The sequence below is a fragment of the Cryptomeria japonica genome, chromosome 11, assembly GCF_030272615.1.
Source record: "Cryptomeria japonica chromosome 11, Sugi_1.0, whole genome shotgun sequence".
Taxonomy (NCBI): domain Eukaryota; kingdom Viridiplantae; phylum Streptophyta; class Pinopsida; order Cupressales; family Cupressaceae; genus Cryptomeria; species Cryptomeria japonica.
In genome coordinates this window covers 91,937,139-91,955,279 of record NC_081415.1, presented here as the reverse complement: position 1 = coordinate 91,955,279, position 18,141 = coordinate 91,937,139, and positions in this window count along the sequence as shown.

Here is an 18,141-nt window from a genome sequence, read left to right as displayed (position 1 = left end):
ATCAATGCCCCACTGGACAAAAGAGGCTTCCATTGTAACTGGGTTAAGGGGCAAAGCTCCGTAATACTTTAACTTTGAAGAAATTTTTTGGCATGGCTCACACCTTTGAACATGCTCATGGGCATCTTTGAACAAAGTGGGCCAATAGTAACTAGCCCAAACTATTTTTCTAGTTGTGGTCTTGGCTAAGTAATAGCCTCCACATACTCCATTATAGATTTCAATTAGCATCCTTTGAGCTTGGGATTTATCTAGGCACATCAGCAATGCCCCATCTCTATTTTGCCAATATAGATCACCTTGGATAAGGACATACTTTTGAGACTTTAGTTTCAATGTCCTTCTCTAATTAGGAGTCATTCCCTCTAAGTAAGTTGCATCCCTTAGAAAATGTACTACTTCTGAGTACCAAGGCTGTGTCTCAATACTTGTGACCAGGACATTCTCAATTTCAACATTGTTAACTTCAACATCAAGGAAATTTGATTTAGCCATCAACTTAGCAAGACCTAACCCTCTTACCAATTTGGTAATCTTGATTTCTAGATCAAACTCTTGAATCTGAGTTATCCACCTGCACCATTTTCCAGTGACCTCAGACTGAGATAAGATGTCCTTAACAACCGCATGTGGAACATAAGCAACTATTTGTACAATTACAAGATATGGCCTAAATGCTTTTACAACTATAACTAGGGAATATGCTTGCTTTTCCATGATTTCAAATTTCAGCTCTGCAGCTTGTAGAGATTTGTTATAAAACACAATAGGGTGTTCATATCCCTCAACATCCTTTTGAAGCAAGACTGCTACCACTATGTGATAGGAAGCAAAAGAGAATAATGAAAAGGGCTTACTGTAATCAAGGGACTTCAACGCTGGTGCCTCCTGAATAGCCTTTGTAGACGTCTAAAAATGGTCAACGCTTGTGGAGTCATACTTTAACATCTAAGCATTGCCTTATTTTAGGGTTTTTGCATCACATTAACATTTCTCCTATGTTACACACTTGGTCTTTATCATTTGTGAGCATCGAGTCCTTCTTCTATATTCTTCAGTTGTCTCGCTTTTGAATTTGGTCTTCTCGACAACAATCTTCAATCATGATTTTGGTCGATCTTATCCTATCGCATCAATGTGTGTGCTCATTTGTCATCATTTTGGACATCGTCAATCCTAATTAGGGTTTTGTCCTCTTTTCAATATTGTCATCTTGTGATTGATTTATCAATCTTGTCATTTTGCGATCGATTTGTCATTGATCGTTGTCATGTTTAATCTTGTCATTTTGCGATCGCTTTGTCATCAATCATTGTCCTTGTCAATCTTGTCAATTTTGTGATCAATTTGTCATTGATCATCATCGTCTTCTCAATCATGTCAATTTGGATCAATTAGTCATTGTTCCTCGTCAATTGGTGCATTTATCAATCAAATCATTTATCACATTGGTCCTTTATTAATCAGAATCATGATCGAGTCAATTATCTTTCATCAAGACCTAATTGCCATCCTTGCATTACTAATTCATCTTCTAGGGTTTCGTGATTTAATCATTTAACCTTGTTTGTCATTTCTCCCTCTAGGATTAATAAATTATTTATTTATCCTAAGTCTTCGTGTCACAATTAAATGTTTATTTAATTGGCTAATTATTCCTCCTTTTGTGAATTAATTAATAAATGACAAATTATTAATTAATTTACCTAATTTTCTATTTTCCATCAATTCCTAATTTCCTAATTTCCTCATTTTTCTAATTTCCTAATTTCTATTTCATCTATTTTTCAATTCTCTCCTATTTTCCTCCTAATTTCATGGGAATGACATTTCAATTTGTCATAATTTGTCATAATTGACAATCAATCAATTTTGACATAGAAATTTGTCATAATTTTTGTCATAATTGACAATCAATCATTCTTGCATAGAAATTTGTCATAATTTTATCATAAATCATCAATCAATCAATCTTGCATAGAAAGTGTAAATTTGCCATAATTTGTCATAATTGACATTCTTGATTTGCAATTTCCATTCAAATCGAATCATGCTAATCTTATCATCTCTCCAATTTGTCTATAGATTGGATGAATTTCTTCAATCCCAACTAATCACTTTTTCAAATCACATTATCGAAATAATCACTTTTTCAGATCACTTTGTCGAATCAATCATGCTTTGAGTGTTCTTGTGCCAATGTCAATCTTGCTTTCACATTAGTTTTTTTTGCACTTGAAGATGAGATCCACAAACAAAGGGCTATTTGGAGAAGAAAGAAGGACAATGGAGCCGCATGAAAGAAACATTCATATCTACATTTGGTTTGCTTAGTTTTTAGCTTTCAATGTTTTGCTTTTCATGTCTTTATCGAGTGTGTTTAGGATTGATCATTGCATTTGAGCTTTGTGATTGAGCTAGATTAGTATTGATTTGCTTGTGATGATTTCTAAATTTCCTAGCTACATTAATTGGTGAACCCGACGTGAACTAACCCCCTAATCATGCTTTTGGAGTGCTTTTGAGATGATTTGCAGGTCAAAAACCCAAGAAATAGGGTAATGCAAGGTTTTTTGGAGACTTATGCGCCTATGTGAGACAATCTGTACCTATGTCAAGCATTCTACGCCTATGTCAAGGACAATTTGCACCTGTGTCAGACATTCTGTGCCTGTGTCAAGCATTCTATGCCTATGTAAGTCTAGAAACAGAGGTAAAAAAGCAGTGTTTTTACTTGAAAATTGTTTTGTTTAAGCATTCTGTTTCTGCTTTTTGGTTTTTGGTACTAATTTTCTATGCAACACCTTGGCATTACACATGGCAAAGACAAAAAATGAAACTACTAACACATTTTATGCAGGTTTGATAGTCAAAGACTAAACATATCAAACTTTTGACTTGGGTTTTGCAGGTTGCCTTCGATTACAACTAAACTTTGTGTTTGCAATTAATATTTAGGCACCTAGTATGATTTCTAAATAGGATGGAATGAATGTATGTTTGCTTTGATTTTTGAGTTTGACATTGGAGTAGGAGAGTATGCTCTCATCCTTCTTAGGGTAATCAGAAATCCAGATCTTCGATACCATGCTCATGTTTTTGATTGTGTGTCACCTTTAGAGGGCCTGCCTTCTCGACCATTTTCTTTTGCAAGCAAGTGACAATCATGAGAAGGGAACGACCCAAAGTGGGTATGGATAGAATACCTTGGCATTCTAACTCACTATAAATAAATACCTGATGAGCGAAAGCTTTGAAGGAAGGGTTACGTGGGAATTGTAGTTACTTGGGAAGTGATGACCCTTGAACTCTTTCTCATATCAACATTTAAGTAGGACCCCATGGTCTAAATTGTGCTTGCATGACTACATTTTTTTGGTATCTTGGTGGGCTTAATGTCTCAATCATGCTTGTGTGACATCAAGGAGTAACACTTAACAAAAATCCTTACTAAACACCTTATTTTTAGAGGCCAAAAAAAACCCTTCTAGTTGCTTGAGAAGGACAAGTTCGGATACTTGAAGGAGATACTAAGTTTGCCATGGGGAGATTTCCATTGGGACTGATGCTTGGCTGCCCTAAGAAGTGAGTGCTATGGAGGGGAGCCCATGGGGTCAAGCATCTATGTATTCTCCTTGAATCCCATAATGAGTCTACCTCTCAAGTACCTAATGTCCTTGCCTACCATAAGAAATGTGTAAATGAGCATGATTTTCTTGAGTCTAAGTTGAATATCTTGTCTTCTTTTCTTGTCAAAAATTGAATTGTATCTCATTTCAAAAACAAGACAAATTGATTCAAAACAAGGTTAAACACAAGAACATTTCATCCAATAAAATTCAAAAACACCTCCAAACATGGTTGTCAAACATTGTTCAAAATCTTGTCTCAACATTCATGTCACTTAGATTTAGGTTCATCTTAGGTTTGGATTTTGCAAAGTCATTGTCAACTACCAAGGTTAGGTTCCACCTAGGTCATACTCCTTTGCATATCAATAAGGGTCATCCATTTGCATGTGTCCTCTTGCATTATAGTAATACCATTGTCATACATTCATATTTGCATACCCTAGGTCTCTTTATTAAGCTTAGGTCATTATCATATCATATTAGGATCATTTGCATAGTAATTTTCCCTTTGCATATAGTCTCAAAACTAGGTTTTTTTATACTTGAGTAATCCAAATCTTTAATAAACCCTAAGTCATTGTTAGGAAGTCTAGACCTTATCAAGCCTTTTCTCTTTTTGTCATTATTGTCATTTGGTCAAACCTAGCTTAGTATCCAAGCATATAGGGGAGACATTATCATTTTGTCCTTTTGTCACTTGGTCCTTTTGTCCTTTGAGGTCTAGACATCATTTCAATTTCCTAAGGGTCTCTTTTTAGATTTGCATTCCAAAAGGTTTGTCAAAATCTTCAAAAACAACCAAAAACATAGGTTGCATTCTTGCCATAGATTGCATTTTCATTTATTTAGGTTGCATTTAGTTGCACATCATACATCATCCTTTTAAAATCAAAAATCCCAAAAACATTGCATAGTGACATGTCTATTGAAACAAGGTTCCAAGCACCAATGATGCAACAAAGTTTGATGTATCAACCGACAATGCAATCAAATTTTAATCCAATGCAATCACAATTATATCCAACCCAACAACAAGGCAATATCGATCAAAATTTTTATGATGAAACAAGTCTCCAAATACAAAAACTAGAGGAGAAGCTAACTCAAGAAAATGAGATATTGGAACAAAGAGTGAAAAACATTGAGAAGAATAGATCACAAATGTCCAAAATGTTTTGAAAATTTCTAGGTCAAAATCCAAAGATTGAGCCAATTGATGTAAGATCTCTTCTTGAATGATCAGACATACTAGCTCTCCTCTCCCAAATAGAGATGATGAAACAATTTCAAGAAAAGAGACAACATCAATTTCAACATTATGTGCCTTCACAAAAAGAACAAGAAGGTGTTTACTATCAATCAGATTTTCAACCAATACAACCAATGGTTCAACCAATTGTTCAACATATACAACCAATACAACCAATGGTCCAATTTCAACAATATGTCCAACCAACTATACAATGTCCACAAATGGTTCAACCAATGGTGGAATATCAATGTCAACAACCACAGCCAAACATTCAAAAACAAAGGTTGCAGCACACACCAACCCAAGTTTCAAACATGTCAGAACAATTGAACCAAGTCCAATATGAAAACATGATGTCAAACCAAGACCAAATTTTTGCCAAACAAGTTCAAATTCCAGATACAACCATGTCAAAACCTCGAAAGATAGGTGGCTTTATTGCAAGGCTCTTAAGGAACCTACCAAGTGAGTTCTTTGAGGAAGATCAAGATAATACAATTATGTCTAGTAATGCCTCATCCCCCCACAAACAAATTGACTCTCCAGTGGCATCTATCCCTACACCTTTAGAAGTTTCACAAGAACCTTCCATATTGTCCTCATCAAACAATACACCTGAGGATGCAATTATCCAAGAGCTATCCATAATTGATTGCCAAGATAATCCAATTCATGATGCACATCCTTGTTATGTTTCAGAAATACAAGACCCAATGCCACCATGCACTTTATTGCCATTACTTGTTTTAGAGGACCCCATTCGAAGTCCCTCTTCCTCATGTTCAAGCATTGATTCCTTGCCAGAATTCATCACAAATGTTCAAAGTGCATTTCCTTCATGCCAAAACATTGATTCCTTGTCAGAATCCCCCATGCATATCCAAAGTCCAACCTCATGTCAAGAGGATAATTTAGAGCATGAAGAAATGAGTCCTAAAGAAAATCAAGATCAAGATCCTGAAACCTTATCATCCCATCCAATTGTTGACCAAGATCCCATTTTCCCAGACACTCACGATGATTCCCCTATTCTTGTCCATCCTATCCAAAGTCCTATTGACACTCCATTCCCTAAGCAAGATCAAGATATCCCAGTCCATCCAATCCCAAATGATCCCCTTCCATTTCATGAAAATAATGTCTTTTCAAATCCCATTAACATTCCACTTCCTAAGAAAGATCAAGATATCCCTTCCATCCTTTCTGATGATCCCATTAAAAGTCAAGAGCAAAGCACCTTTAAAGAGGATTCCAATGATCTTCCTCCTTGTCAAGATCAAATTATTCCTTCAAATCCTCCACAAGATTCACTTGTTCCTCCATCTCCACGTCCTAATCCAGCATATCCACTCCAAGATCGCATTTCTTTTGATGATCCCATTATTTCTCCCATTCCATCTCTTGAAGAGCCTGTCATTGAACCATGTCCACTACACAATCCTAGTCTTCCTCATGATCCTAATCCCCTTCATGATTCTAACATGTCAGTGCAAGATGTTCATGAACCCTTGACATGCATAATGGGTTCTTCCACTTTGGTGCAATCCGATCTGCTTCAAGATCTCATCATTTCTCTCATATCATATCCACCTCATAATGGACTCGTGTCTTCTTCCCAAAGAAAAGAGTATCCTACAAGTCAAGATATTTATAAAGGCAAAGGAGTAGATCTCCATAAGAAAGAACTCCTCACTATGAAAGAAAATGTTAAGGGTCATGTCTACACAACTCACTCTCAAGACGTGGGTACCCCTACTAAATCCAACATCCCTTCAAAATCCAAACATGTCCCTTCCCCATCATACTTTCCATCCATCTTAGGTCCTTATATCCCTTCATCCTCTATGCAAGGTCAGCTAAGGCACACATCCTTGAGTAAATTTCATCAATCCAAAAGAACTCCATTTCATTCATATCCATCCATGCATTCCTTTCCCCCTCCAAGCAATTTGGATGCCAAGCATAAAAGTCATAAGTCTAAAAATCCACATGTATTCAAAGATCAACATGTCCAATATAATTGACATGTCAAAATAAAGAACAATATGATCTATAAAGAAAAATAAATATCCAAAAGGCCACAAAGGCCCATTTCTCAAAAACAAAAGTTAAAATCTATATGGGTTCCTAAATCCCTTGTGTTGGCAATGCACTCCAAGGAACCACAAAAGCATGAAAAATCAAAAACCATGTGGATCCCTAAGTGGCTCCTTGAAGCACAAAAGCCTAAAGAAACATCAAAATTGGCATCTAAAATTGCTATTCCTCCATCTAAACCTTCCAAGTCTATTTCTCCATCACCTTCTTCATCTGTTTTGGGCCCTTATGTCCCAAAATCCATAACCTTTCCTTCCTCAAAATCTCAATATCCAAAATACATTTTTCCTCCATCAGTTCATCACCCCTCAAGGTGTGTGCCAAAGTCAATCTTGCCAACATTTCTATCCACTCAAGCACAGTTCTTCCAATACCCTACCTATTATCCAATGCATATTTTCCATCCTTCGATCCCTTTGATCCCATCCTTTGCATAAATCCTTGCCTTAGTTCCGTCTCATATTCCATATCCTTATCCTACCAACGTCTTTGAGCATACTTTTAAAGGTCATGGTCCATTTTCTTTCAAGGCTACTATCCAAAAAAAAAAAAAAAAGACAAAAGAAAAGTAATTCATCCACTGGTGAAAACTTGGCAAATAGGCACCTTGGGAAAGTACCATGATGAAAACCTAGCAAATAGGCATCATGTGTAATCTATGAACTTCTTGCACACCACACTTGGGGGCAGGTTTCCTCCTTCATATCCTACTGCCCTTCATTATCCTATCATACCATGTCATTACCCTTCATATCCTATTGTCCCTCATGTCCAGTTTCCCTTTCCACCTTTGATCTTGACAAGGCTAAGGATCTTCATGAGCATCATGCATCTTGTTTGCAGCTTTTAGTCTATCATAGCTTTTGGTCATTTATCCATTTGCTTATCATAACTTTTCATCCATATTCCCTAGCTTATTGCAACTTTCTACCACGATCCCTTAGCCAATCCTGACCTTCAGTCCATGTCCCTTATCCATTCTTGGTCTTGCTTATCCTATCCATATCTTATCACTATGCATACACTCGTTTTCATTCCTTGATCTTGATCTAACATAAGGACGCAAAATTTAAACATGTAGTTTCAAAAACCTCTTGACATGTCCCTCATGCCTTGTCGCTGCTTTACATTGTCATATCCAGTCTCTTGTCCCATCATGCAATAGCCCTTGAAAATTGCATCCGTATTGTCTCCATAATAAAAGGCCTTTGTCTTCCCTCTATCCACCAACATTTTAGAAAGCCTATTTATTCACCTGTCATATTCCTTGCCTTGTAAGACACTGTGGGCAAAAAAATTGAAAAAATTGAAAAATGTCCTGAAATAATCCAAAAAAATTGAAAAATGTCTTGAAATAATAACAAAAAATTGAAAAATGTCCTGAAATAATAACAAAAAAATTGAAAAATGTCCTGAAATAAAAACAAAAAAAATTGAAAAATGTCCTGAAATAATCCAAAAAAAAATTGAAAAATGTCATGAAAAAAAAATACAACAAAATGAAATATGATCTTGAAAAAATGAACACAAAGAAAAATTGTAAAAAACTCACAAAAGCAAAACAAAAACATTATCCCCTTTGTGCATAGACAGATCACTGAGCATCCATCCAATGACACGCAATCACACACTATGCTTTCCTGAAATCACGCATTAACAGATGAACTTCTCAATCAAACCAGACATGTAAACTGATCAAAATTGTCATATCAATCGAACATCAACATCAATATCATTTGACTTTGTCACCACATCATGGGTCTTATACAAGTTGTGGTATACTTGAAACCAGACTGTGTCCTATCTTAGACGAGGTACCACATGTCCTGAAACCAGATAGCATGATCATCCTATCAGCACTTTCAACTTTTGACAATAAAGATCAAGATGTTTGTTTGACTTGTTGGAATTAGCGAGTCTTATCATTTATTGATTTATCTTTGATCATGTTCCTATGTTGCTTGATGATGTCACTGAGTGATTTAGTGTGACCGGGATGGTTCATGGTCCCTTTCTTTTTTGTTGTGATTGTTGTTTGTCTATGATGTGTTTGTCTTTTGCAAAAAGGGTTGCATTTCAGCTCTGGCCTTCAATGCCATGATGTTATGCATCCATTTTGCTACATTAAAATAAAGGTTCTCACCTATAAAGTGCATTGGTGAAAGCAAGTTCTTCTTCGTCTCTAACTATCCTTTGTCTAATTTCTACTTACTAACATTTCTTCTGTCAGTCTTGGCAGTCTGTTTGAACCTATCATTTTCTATCATTCTTATCGATCAATTGGCCTCTTTTCTAGATGTTTCTGGCCAATTCCTTGAGGGGGCATGCATATGTCATTGTTAGTGTCTGGGGCATTTTCATTATTGTTCTTTGAAACAACACTTAGAATCGCATTGTCTCAAAGAGGGGCAAAATGTAGACATCTAAAAATGGTCAACGCTTGTGGAGTCATACTTTAACATCTGAGCATTGCCTTATTTTAGGGTTTTTGCATCGCATTAAAATTTCACCTATGTTACGTACTTGGTCTTTATCATTTGCGAGCATTGAGTCCTTCTTCTGCATTCTTCAATTGTCTCACTTTCAAATTTGGTCTTGTCGACAACAATCTTCAATCATGATTTTGGTCAATCTTATCCTGTCGCATCAATGTGCATGCTCATTTGTCATCATTTTGGACATCGTCAATCCTAATTAGGGTTTTGTCCTCTTTTCAATCTTGTCATCTTGCGATCGATTTATCAATCTTGTCATTTTGTGATCAATTTGTCATTGATCGTTGTCATGTTTAATCTTGTCATTTTGTGATCGATTTGCCATCAATCATTGTCCTTGTCAATCTTATCAATTTTGTGATCAATTTGTCGTCGATCATCATCATCTTCTGAATCATGTCAATTTGGATCAATTAGTCATTGTTCCTCATCAATTGGTGCATTTATCAATGAAATCATTTATCACATCGGTCCTTTGTTAATCAGAATCATGATCGAGTCAATTATCTTTCATCAAGACCTAATTGTCATCCTTGCATTACTAATTCATCTTCTAGGGTTTTGTGATTTAATCATTTAACCTTGTTTGTCATTTCTCCCTCTAGGATTAATAAATTATTTATTTATCCTAAGTCTTCGTGTCACAATTAAATGTTTATTTAATTGGCTAATTATTCCTCCTTTTGTGAATTAATTAATAAATGACAAATTATTAATTAATTTACCTAATTTCTACTAATTCCTAATTTCCTATTTTCCATCAATTCCTAATTTCCTCATTTTTCTAATTTCCTAATTTCTATTTCATCTATTTTTCAATTCTCTCCTATTTTCCTCCTAATTTCATGGGAATGACATTTCAATTTGTCATAATTTGTCATAATTGACAATCAATCAATTTTGACATAGAAATTTGTCATATTTTTTGTCATAATTGACAATCAATCATTCTTGCATAGAAATTTGTCATAATTTTGTCATAAATCATCAATCAATCAATCTTGCATAGAAAGTGCAAATTTGTCATAATTTGTCATAATTGACTTTCTTGATTTGCAATTTCCATTCAAATCGAATCATGCTAATCTTATCATCTCTCCAATTTGTCTATAAATTGGATGAATTTCTTCAATCCCAACTAATCAGTTTTTTGAATCCCTAATAATCACTTTTTCAAATCACATTATCGAAATAATCACTTTTTCAAATCACTTTGTCGAATCAATCACGCTTTGAGTGTTCTTGTGCCAATGTCAATCTTGCTTTCACATTAGTTTTTTTTGCACTTGAAGGTGAGATCCACAAACAAAGGGCTATTTGGAGAAGAAAGAAGGACAATGGAGCCACATGAAGGAAACATTCATATCTGCATTTAGTTTGCTTAGTTTTTAGCTTTGAATGTTTTGCTTTTCATGTCTTTATTGAGTGTGTTTAGGATTGATCATTGCATTTGAGCTTTGTGATTGAGCTAGATTAGTATTGATTTTCTTGTGATGATTTTTGAATTCCTAGCTACAGCCTTTTTAACTTTATCAAAAGCTTTTGTAGCTTCTTCATCCCAACAAAATTGTGCATCTTTCTTAAGCAATTTAACAATAGGTTTAACTATTACAGCAAAGTTAGCAATTAATCGTCTGACAAAATTTACCTTTCCGAACAAAGACTATATGCCTTTGACATTCTTTGGCTCAAGTACATTTTTTATGGCTTGGATCCTTTCAAGGTCTATTCTAACCCCTTCCTTGGAGACAATATGCCCAAGCAACTTCCCTTTAGTGATTGCAAAATGACACTTTTTGGGGTTTAGGGAAACACCAAACTCCAGAGCTTTGCTGAAAACCATTTCCAAGTGACCGCAGTGGTCATCTGCCCTTTTAGAGAAAATTTTTAAATCATCCTGGTACACAACCATGATGATGTTGATAAATTCCTTGAAAACTACATCCATTTCTCTTTGAAAAGTAGCTCCAACATTTTTTAGACCAAATGGCATTCTCACATATACATACATCCCCCAAGGGGTGGTAAAAGTAGTCTTAAAATATTCAGGCTCTCTTACCAAAACCTGATTATATCCTGAGAATCCATCCATCATGGACAATAGATCACAACCAGTTACTCTTTGCAACATTGCCTCCATATTGGGGGAAGAATAGTTGTCTTTCAAAGAAGCAACATTTAAATTTCTAAAATCAACACAAAGCCTTATGTCCCCATTCTTTTTTCTAATAGGGACTAGATTAGACACCCATGAAGAATGTCTTATTGACTTAATAATCCCCCCCTCTCTCAACTTGGTTAGTTCTTGTTGCATCTTAGTCTCTAAAAGGGGTTTGATAGGTCTTTGCTTCTGTCGAAAAGGCTTAGCATCTGAATGTAGAGGAACTTCATGTTGAAATAGGTCCTGTCTATATGCCTTTAGGTCCTCATAAGACCAAGCAAAAAAATGTTTGTATTTTCTAAATAAATTAATGAGGTTGGTCTTTATATGGGAAGGAAGGCTCTTCCCAATATATACCAATTTAGGGAGTGATTGAATCCCCAGTTTCACGTCCTCTAGATCTTCTAATTTGGTGGTTGACTGTTGATGCAAATGACTATCACTGTGACTGAACATACCTACCAATTCCACCAATCCTTTGGGGATTTCATTGGTTTCCAACTGGACCATGTCACTTCCAAACATCGTTTCTCTATTATCCACCACTTCTACTAATGCATTGCAATCAATTTTCTATCCATCATAATCATCAATGCACTATATGAATCTAAGAATATCTTCATCATCTGCAAATACTTGCCAGTTATATACATTATCAAGAATAGTAGGCCTAGCTTTTATCTCAACTGTAGACACACCGGTTAATGTTACATCATCATTCTTTAATGCAACATTAGCTAAAAAATCAGGCATGATGTTCTTTGATCTCTCTACCTAGCTAATAGAAAACACACAAAAATGCTCAATCACATCACAAACAACATGTTTATATCTTTTCAAATGATCATTTTTGGATGCATATTTAGACCTTACCTAAGAGACCACCAACTTTGAATCTCCAAATACTCTTAACAATTGAATTCCATGCTTCTTAGCAACTTCAAGCCCCAATAACAATGCTTCATATTCAACTATGTTATTTGTACACTGGAAAGCTAGCAGAAAAGAGTACTTGAAAGTTGTACCTGATGGGGACACAAAAAGAACTCCTACTCTAGATCCTTCCTTAGAAAAAGCTCCATCAAAGTACATGTACCAAAAGCCTTGTTGCTGAGACTCCAATTCATTAACAATAGGATTAGTATTCTTCAACTGAGGTAGAATTGGTTGTACTCTAAAGTTATCAAGGTCCACATTAATCATACAATTCAGCATGTTGGGGTCTATTTTTTCAACTACTTTGAGAGCGTGTGGTTCTCTATACAACTTGACTGGACTTCCATTTATTGGGATTGTAGCATATGAAAGATCTAACTAAACATTTCCCCCTACTGCTGCAGCCGATTGTCTGGACAATAACATGCCATAGTGAGGTTTAGTATCAGTTACAATAGCATCCACTTTGTAAGTAGCTTCAGGAAATTCTACTATTTTAATCTCTACATATTTTATTGTACCTACAATAGGTACTTCTTTGTTTTCCATGGCATAACATTTCCCATACAAAGTGCTTATTGATAGTCCTAATTCTTTCATGACACCATAAGGCATGACATTTGTAGCAGCTCCAGAGTCTATCATACAGTTTTTAATTAACCTCTTATTAACTAAAAAAGTTACATAAAAAGGATCAACCTATGAAGGATCTTGTGTAATAGTGGTTCCCACATATATCTCTGGAATTTGCTGCTCTAGATCCTTTTCATCCCTTTTTGTACCTCCCACTAGGGGTGCATTATCATCTGATATATTAGCAAATAAAGCAAAGACAACTTCTTTGTGCTCCTTTATCTTTAATAGTTCCACCAAAGGCACTGTAACTTTCATTTGGGTGAAGGCCTGAGTCATATCAAATGTTGAACTAACAATTGATTCAGTATGTCCTTTGGCCTTTTCTATTTTTGGCTGACCAACCTTTTTAGCTGCAACTGTCCCTAATGAATTTGTAGCAGCATTGTTCTTTGCATTTTTTCCTAAATCCTTAGATTGATCACCTTTTGCATGACCATCTTGAGGCAGAGCATTATTGGTTTTTGTTCTTTTCTAAGATACTTCTTTCATGAACATGGAGCCAGGTTCACCTTGATCTCCATCCCTTTTATTACTTCTCAGATTGTAATTGTATTTTGCTTTGGCTATGGCAGCCTTAGTGAGATTTTTTACATCTTCATCACTAGGTCTTCTGAGATTAACTTCTTCATCCTCAATGGTTACCATATTTATAATGGGATGCCTATCAATCTTTAGCTGCTCATGATAATGTTCATTATAACTTAGTGCATCATACCCACCAGCTTCACTTTGTGAAGACTCATTATCACTTTCAACAATGGTGTCAAACATGTTAACATTAGGCTCACCCTCCTTTCTCATGGAATCATCCAGAGCTTAAGCCACAACACACTGATGGGGAGAATGTGGCCCATCACATGGCATGCACCAAGGAGTATTTTCCATGTTGTGTACATTTCCTCCTTTTAAAGGATTTTGGGTGTCCTGGTTCTGTGTGGTTTTTAACTTATCATGTTGAGGTTTTCCATCCTTCCAAGTGGTGTTGTATGGCATATGATGTAATATGGGAGGCCTATCTTGCCAATTGTAATGAGTTTTTTCATTCTTACTTACATTAGTAGTAAGATCTTTCACAGAAGTCATTAATTTTTCTATTTTGTCTTCTTCCTTGGTAACTTTATTAGGTTGTTGTTTTGATTCTTGTCATAGCCTACCATCAGTCCTCCTTCCCACCTTTCTAGATGCTTTCCTATTAATTTCTACATTTATGGCAATTCTGAAAGCATCTCTTAGACAATGTGGGTTTTTATCCCTCAGGATGTAAGCCATTTTAGAATCAAAAGCATTATAGTAAGTGTTCAGACAAATATTATCATCTAATCTCATCACTTGGTAGAGCCTATGCATTGTTTTCTAAAACCTCGCATTGAAGTCTATGACAATTTCATTACCAGACTTCCTGATATTGTTGAATTTGTTGAACATAAAGCTCACATTTGTTTTATTACCATATTGGTCTTGGAAGCAATTCTAAAACTATTCTCAAGAACCAATGCTATTTACAGGCAGACCTCTGTACTAGTCTCTTATATCATCCACCAGGGACTATACAAATAATTTTGTGATGACATCTTCATCTACAATCTCATAGTCATTTACCATGTCACCAAAATATTTTAAGTGTTCTTTTGCACTTATAGCATTATTTCCAGCAAATTTGTGAAGCCTATCCCTTAGTTCAATACGAGTATGCTTTGGGTACTGTAGAATCCCATCAAAGAAAAGTTGTCAATACAACTCTAAATTAATGGGTCATCTTTGAAACTGGTTACCAATAGGGTTATTACCCATGTTTGCTCTCACATTAGGACCATAAGTTGAAGGGACTTGAACATTTTGATTTGTAGTAGGAAACTGATTTATTGGGGCTAAAATACACAAAGAGGCAGAGTTGTTTTGATTAACTAGGGAATATTGATTCTAAGTTGGTGCAACACCTCCAACTATAGCTGATTGAATCTTGACTGTAGGATGTGAGGCATAGTGAGGTGGTGGCTTACTTGTATCTATTTCAGGGAAAATTATGGGAGGGGCTTTTAGGTAGCTAATCTTTTTTCTAACCTCTTTGTTGGTGGCTTCTAATTCAGCACTCTCCAATTCCCTCTGCAACTCTTCCCTTTCTCTCTTCATTCTATCCATTTCCAATTCATGCAAAGATAATAATTTAGATATATCTTTTGTATTCTTAGATCTAGATCCAGTCTCCATACATTTTGGTTTCCCTTTGTCAATATTAGTTCTAGTAAGTTGTGGATCACTAAGAATCTCCCTACTAGGTTGCACAACAAATTTGTATGCAGGGTTGGTCTTGACAGTCAGATTTTCTTTGATAACTGGGCCCTCTTCCTCACTCTTTGGCTCTTCTTGAGTAAAACGTTCAAGATTTTCTATCTGCCTCAATAGCCTATCTCTCTCAATCAACTTAGCCTTAATTTAATTCTCTTTATTTAATTCCTTCTAGGTTCTTAAAGAGATTAGCTGATGAACTTTTCGATTAAGAACTTCTATCTCCTCGTCTACTTCATCTTGGTCTAGGAATATTTCTTCTGAATCTAACATACGAACTTGATCAATATCTATTAAACAAATGTTTCCATCAATAGTCCATGGTATAGAATCCATCCTAACATTTGAACTACTCCTATCCCTTCTAGATACAGTAGTATGAAAATTTCTTGGATGCGAGTTTTGGGCATCTTCATTGCTACCAAACAAACCCATATGAAAACCTAAGATATCCTACTCAGATTCTTGGGGAGAAGTATTAGAATTTGCATAAATAGGTCTCTGATAAGACTTACCCATGTGAGTATTTTTTTGCATCCATGCAGTATTAGTTGGTTCATATGCAACTACTCTATTTTGGCCCTTTTGGGCTGGCTCAGGCAATCCTTCCTGCAATCTCTCATGAGGATTCCTCCTCATATAAGAGCTTGTGTTCTTCCCTCTCTATATTATAAGGGTTTCCTTTAGAAAAGACTTGTACCTTTTAAGGTCACTGGTTGTTACTTGTAAACAGAGTTGCCACACAAAAATGGGATGATAAGAAATATTTAAACTTGGTAAAATATTTCACAGGAAACAATGAGATAAGGAAAATATCTTGAGCATGAAGATTTTAAAAATTATACAAATAAAACAACCTATTCACAAAGATGAAGCATGTGAAGATCTGAACAAACTTTTAGGAATTAAGCAATTTGATCTATAGTATAATTTTTACACTATAACAATTCCCTAGCAGAGTCGCCACTTTTGTTGTTCTCAAATTCTGATTTCCCTATCTCCTCTATAAGAAAATTAGAGCCTCTGTTGCATATTTAGAGAATGATAAGAAGATCAAAATCTAGAATAAGATATAACAATGTTTATACGAAACCTTCTACACTTTAAGCTTATCCTAAGCCTAGGTGGGTATACCTCTTGTCAATACTTTCACAATTATAATATAAGATCCACAGTAAACCAGTGTTAAAAATCTGTAAACCTTATCACCTGAATAATACTGAAACATAAAAGAAAACCTAATTTCATTTTTAGTCTTGACCCCAAGAAAGATAGAAAAACTCCACAAATAATATCAGTGCCTTATCTAGGCTATAGAGTCACCCAAACTAAATAAGAATTCTGAATCAGGACATTCACATACATCTCACCACTTCGGCTTTATCAACCTAAACTATGCCTCACATATATATAAGTTTTTCCTTTATGCTAGACCCGGTTATCAAATTCAAGTAGAAACTATTGATTTACTAATAGAAAGGTTTCACGTATATTTAATTCCCCTCCTTGAGAGAAAAAACCTAAAACATCTTTGTAAGATTGCCTTGCAGTCCCTATTCAATAAAATAACCCTAGATTATTTAAAAGAAACTAGTAAATTAATGAATGCACATAAGAAGACAACAAAGATATAGGCTCAAAATGCTTTGATCTGTATACTAATATCCATTTTCAAAAAATCATACATAACTCAAGGTGCTTTCTAAACAAACTAGAAAATCGTATATATAAATTTTGGCAGAGCTTCTTTACAAGTTCTTGTGATGATCTTTCCTAAAGTCCTGGTATCCATTTATAATGATATGGATGCAACCAAGCTTCAGACTTTCCTAAGAATAGTTTATTACAACCGTAATTCCTTCTTGAAAGAGGTTACAAGTCATTTTCATCCCTAACTTCCTGAAGGTTGTTACAATGATGCAACATCAATTGATTACTCTTGATCCTCCACTTCTTGCACCATATATTTTTCTTTCCATTCTTTAAATGTGTTGTCATTAGGCCATGGAAAATTAATAATTCTCTTTCTCAAATTTTTAACCCTTGTCCATGTGTTCCTCAGCTTCTTAATCTCTGTTTCCAAGAAACCATAATGAGATTTCATTTTCTCAATTTCTTCAATTGTCTTAATCAACAAAGAGGTGTTATCTGAATTGATAACATCATTTATTCTTTGGGATAATTTATGGCCTAATTGGCCAAGCCAAACCTCTTTATCCTTTAATTTATTTGCACTAACAAAACCTCCTGGGAAAAGTTCAAACTGTTGGTCCATGTACTCCTTCCTATATAAATTTGCCATCCTCTCCCAATTGGCTCTTGCTTGTACTAAACTAGATGTGCTTTTTACTAACTCATAAGTAGACTTAATAGTGCCATCAACATTTGCCTCTTCATGAGATGAGCACATAAGTTCCAAATCCGACTCCTTAGCCATCCATTTATTCAAAATTGCCTCTAAGGCATCCTTATCTTCCTTGATAGCATTCAACATGCTCAAAATTCTTTGCATGTATATATATACTATGGAAGCCCCTATTGTGTCAGCAAACTTTAAAATTGTGCCTCTGACCTTCTCCTCATATTTACTTGCAAAAATAGACTAAGCCTACTTCAATTTTTCCATTTCATCTTGGATGGCCTCAG